This window comes from Lycium barbarum, chromosome 3 (genome assembly GCF_019175385.1).
Source record: "Lycium barbarum isolate Lr01 chromosome 3, ASM1917538v2, whole genome shotgun sequence".
Classification (NCBI taxonomy): Eukaryota; Viridiplantae; Streptophyta; class Magnoliopsida; order Solanales; family Solanaceae; genus Lycium; species Lycium barbarum.
Genome location: NC_083339.1, coordinates 57,619,879 through 57,624,043, shown reverse-complemented (window position 1 = coordinate 57,624,043; position 4,165 = coordinate 57,619,879). Strand labels below are relative to the sequence as shown.

At 37.7% G+C, this 4,165-nt stretch overlaps 1 non-coding gene across 1 annotated transcript; it reads right to left on the bottom strand.

Moving 5' to 3' along the window:
* Window positions 1-4,059: 4,059 nt before the first annotated feature.
* LOC132634490 (small nucleolar RNA R71) lies at window positions 4,060-4,165 on the bottom strand. Its single transcript, XR_009580209.1, has one exon. It is a non-coding gene; the product is annotated as a small nucleolar RNA R71 (small nucleolar RNA).

The window sequence follows — 4,165 nt, the reverse complement described above, 5'->3', positions numbered from 1 at the left end:
TTGTCATGTATTCTGCATTTTCTGAAATTCTGTAATGTGAACTTCATGCTATGCTGCAGATTTCCAGGTGCAGCAATTTGAGATCCTGGAAAAAACTTGATACCGATTACTGAATGTAGTAAAACAAAACCGCATATGCAGTTTCATTAGTTCTACCACACCAGTATCCAATTCCTAATATTTCACAAAAATTCCAAATCCTATCTTGATATACTGAAAACCAACAATTAAGTGACTGCTTCATTATGTCTATTGACTGTTTGCTTCAAAAAGATTCAGAGTTAAGATACAAAACTTGGGACCTATCTGCCCCACAGAAGATCAGGGTGTCATCTGTATAAAGAAGATTAGAAAATGAGAGTGAGAGCTCATAATTGAGCCCAACTTGAAAGCCCTTAATCCACTGCAACTGCTTGGCTTTGTCCAGCATCTTGGTAAGGCCCTCCATAGCTAAAATAAAAAGGAATAGAGAGTTAGGGTCGGGTCTGAGGCCCTTCTAAGGGAAGAAGCCTATTGGTCCTCTGTTGACAAGCACTGAGAATTTAACTGAGGATTCCTTAGAATCTTCTCATATTTCATTCTCAAATAAATCTTCTCCTCGTGTCTATATATCTAGTTCCTTTCCCTATCTTCTGGTTGACCATTTTTGTCGTGAGACCTACCGTACATGAATTAAAGTCATCTGAACATCTCAATTGTTACATATTCTTTTATACTTTTATCAGGGGGTGCCTCAAGCTGATTCCTTATTAGATTTGGTTGTTTCAGTAATTCAGTTTAATTCTGATTGTCCTAGATGGAGGGCTGAATTTTGTGATATGGTGGTACTAGGTTACTGGTGATGACAAATGTAATCTAGCCTTAGAAACTGTTAACTTCCCTTGTGTTTAGATTGTTTCTTCCTGATTGTAATCCTTGATAGAAATATTTGATCCCAACACAATATTTTCCATTTGTTGTCCCTTCCTCAAGGGAATGAGCACAAAGTGCTAATATCACCCATTGAGAAAGATTCAATAAATGGATCATGTGTGTCATACCATGTATAATTTTCCCTTTTATTGGAATTCAACAATGTTTCTTGTAATTACTAATAGATAAAAGAGGCTTGGAAGCAGCTGGCCGTTGTCTTGCCGGCTTGCCGACCAAGGCCTACTTTTGTAATTTTAATCTTAATTTTAGTCTTCGTGTCTAACACTTGTTGACTCAAATAATAGCTGTTGCACATGTGCAGTCCTAAATTGCCCTTCAGCTATGTTGACGATGACGTGGCCGCTTCAAATTGTGAGTAATTTGTGTGCTTTAACTCTCTTTTCGTTTTCTGCTCTGCTGTTTCTCATCTACCTTTGTTTGGTTGTTTGATTTCTGAGCTTCTTCATCTGAGGTGATGAGCAATCTGTTACCGCTAATTTCTGCACAATTATTGGGTCCTTTTCTGCTATAATTTCGATTCTCTTATTCTTCTTTGTACTTATAATCTTTCGCAAGTTTCTACAGTTCATTGGTATTGAATGTCTTTTATTTTTCCAGTTAGTTGAAGATTGCTGATCACCACGACAAGTAGATTGCCTACGCTTTTAGTACCAATTTTGAGGATAAAAGGTAGTTTTCCAGATTTATGTTTAAAAGTTGTGTTTGCTCTTTAGTTGAAATAAATTAGTGTTTGGTCGATATCATACATGAATCAGTTTACAGCTTGTATTATGAGTAGTTATTATTCTTTATTTTGGTTAATTAGAATAACAGTAGTACATACTTTGAAGTGTAACTCTCTCTGTATGTTTGTATAACTTTGTACATGTAAAAATCATTTTCCATGTGAAGCTTCTATAAACTATTCAAAATCTACAGATATCTAAGGTTTAGAAAAAATAGCATGATGTTGCTGCCTGAAACAAAAAGCGTCAGTCCTCGGTAGAAACAAACTCTAAAATCAAGCTCAAGAGAGCTAATTTATATAAACAGTTGTTCACTTTCTGTAAAAACATGGTTTTCATGATCTATTTTTAATTTACATCTACACTCATTGTTAATATGTGCAGTTTGAGAGAACCATCATTTGCTCGGATACTATAAACAAACCATGTACAACCACTTTGACATTTTTTCATGGGTCTGATTCCAACTATAAGTTATTCGTAGGTTTATTACAATTGGAATTTTCTATTTTCACCACATTCTTTTCCTTTGGTGGTTGAAAAACTTACAGCAGTTGCAGTTTTGGTAATATTTAGTTCTTCATAGTAATTGTAAAATTCAAATTTTGGCATAAGAAGTGCAAATCCTAATCTATATTCCATCTGGTTGTCTGAATTATATTACAGGCACGATACTGAAAACTCAGAAAAGAACACAATTGCAGTAAAAGGAGGTGAAACCAACAAACCCAATAAGAACAACCAATTTTTCTGCACGGATGTGCTACCTACGATCCACAACAGATACGTCATCTAAAATTTCCTGATCTCAGTTTTGTTCCCTTTTCTTCAATTTGGTCTCTGCTTTTGTTTTTCCAGTTGCACATAGACTTCTGATGCTTCAAGTATTAGAATAACCTCACATAATTCTATGAAAATAGAATAGTTCTATTGGCCAAAAAATATCTTACTATATGTAACTTTGGTTTTTATGCTGTTGATTTTAGACGGAGCAGGGATTACCCGAAAAAAAAATGGATGTAGTTGCAGAAAAATGAAGATAAAATATGTGGTTGATTAGATTTAGATTGTTGTACAGGGAAAAGAAAACAATATATTCCTTCTTTTCCAGTATAGCTACTTGATGTGCCGCGAATTTCGGCACATTTTATGCCTTTGTAACTAGGAGTGTTGCTTGTTTTTAAGTGTTTTTACATCGTTTCTTATGTTATTTTTGTGTTTTATAGGGTTGGTTGAATAAGGATCGGAAATGATATGACATGCTGAAAAAACGGACAACTTGGAGCAAAATGACGGTTACGGACCGTAACGTGATCCGTACCAGAGAGGATACGTGCCGCTATGAAAGACGGTCCGTAACTCATGTTACGGGTCGTAACGTGTACCGTAAGCTGAGGAAAATTTCCAAAAAGTTGCCAAGTAGTGTCAAAGGTTACGCCCCAGAAGGACGGTCCGTAACTTTGATTACGGGGCGTAACGTCATGGCGTAACGCATTGGCTACTGAATATTGAGGCCATGATCCACTGGAAGATACGGACCGTAACATGTGTTACGGTCTGTCCCATGGTGGCCGTGACATCAAGCTGACAAAGGACGAACCGAAGGACGGACCGTAACCTGTGTTACGGTCCGCAACGATGCCGCATAAGGGTGTTTTTGTCCAGAAACTTGGCGCGGTTTTTGTCCCTATAAATACTTAAAGTAGACTAGTAACGCATACGATTAGTATCCTTTTCTCTCCATATTCCCTGTGGGATTCGACCCCAACCTTGTTTGGGTTACTATATTTGACAACGTCCGCTTTACGCCATTAATAGGTGTAATTTGAGCGTATCAAATTTTGGCGCCGTTGCCGGGGAATACGGTTTAGAAATTACTAATTGTTGGGTACACTTTTTTAAAACTTTTTCTATTCCATCACACCTCGTTTGCTATTGTGGTGAACCAGGTGAAGATGGCAGGAAGACAAAATCGAAATCAAGGAAACCAATGTGGTCTACCAAGTGAACCCACCTGCACCAGAAGAGGATGATGATGAGAATATATTTGCTGAATTCATTAATGAAGCTGATTATGCTTCTGCTGTGGTGCCTCCTAGAACTGGAAATGCTACCTTCAAAATTGATAGTTCTATCAATCAGCTGCTGAAACTTGAAGGTTATTTCCGAAATTCTTCGGAGGATTGTCCACTTCGACATTTGAAGAACTTCTTGCATGTATGTTCTCAACAATCCCAAGGTGCTGTTTCTGTAGATGCACTTCGATTACGGGTCTTCAAATATTCCTTGGCTGGCCAAGCAAGGGAATGGTATGAAAAGCTTCCCAGCAATTCTATCCATACCTGGAGCGAGCTGTCCAACACATTTCTGAAGAAGTGGTTCCCACCGAGCAAAAAGGCTGAACTTCGGGACAAAATCTTTGAGTTCAAACAGCTCCCGGGGGAACAATTATATTCTGCATGGGAGCGGTTCAAGTATTATCTAGCTCAATCTCCAACTCACGGGTT